The sequence below is a fragment of the Phytophthora infestans genome, genomic scaffold (genome assembly GCF_000142945.1).
Source record: "Phytophthora infestans T30-4 supercont1.382 genomic scaffold, whole genome shotgun sequence".
Classification (NCBI taxonomy): Eukaryota; Oomycota; class Peronosporomycetes; order Peronosporales; family Peronosporaceae; genus Phytophthora; species Phytophthora infestans.
This window is the reverse complement of record NW_003303377.1, coordinates 53,319-54,282: the sequence shown is the minus strand read 5'-3', so window position 1 is coordinate 54,282 and position 964 is coordinate 53,319.

The window sequence follows — 964 nt, the reverse complement described above, 5'->3', positions numbered from 1 at the left end:
GCTTAAGAGGTCTGCATTTAGGAAACCTATAATCATGCGTTTAGATTTCGATTTTGTGGTAATTTTTAGCCAATTCCCAGCCGTTTTGGAGCTACAGTCGTTTAAAGATGCCCTCTCAGAACACTGTCAGGAAAGGCGCGCCAAATCCACAGATATGATTGGTCTAGAATCAAAATCATATGTCAAAAAGGAAGATGACACATCGCCCGGTCGCAGATTGCCCTTGTCGATTTAACATTCAATTCTGCCAGCAGGATGGTGAAACAAATTATAAAGGTATTATACATGGATTTTGTTTTGTTTTTATCATCCACTGTAATTCCTTCTGGGCTTCGTACAAATATTAGTTTGAAAAGGAAATGTTACAATATCAGTTATAATTGATATACCTCAAAATAAGTGTCTGAGTTATTCTTTTTCTCATTAACCACGGAGTCAACGGTGTTGGGAGCACAACCAAGGCAATCAGAGACCAGTTGGCGTGTCCTGATGCCTTTGAAGAGGCCTTGTTCCTTCTGGCTTTTGAAATACTCGTAGCTGTTCACAATCACCCGCTTCTCTCCTGGGCAGAACTCGTGCTTGCCGGACATTTTCGCTGACCTTAAAGGATGCTTCTGGCTAATTGATGAGTTCTACCGCCCTCTCAAGACACTAAGTTATATACTGTAGAGCATTTGTGCTTCCGGACAGACCAAATTGCATACAAAATGAAAAACCTTACAGGTAGGCAAGATTACGTTTATGTATGTATGCAGCTTGCACATCTATCAATTGATGCTGAATGGGTTACCATCTGATGCATCAAGACAGTGCTCCACAACATCGTCGTCGTCGCAAACTGTTACAGCGTCGTCAATCAACTGCAAACTCTCCATCTGCTCAATAACATCGTTTATGGCAAATTCAGTCAAAGCTCGTTTTGTATGCGGGTTAAACCCACTCTGATAACAACTTCGCCTAACTG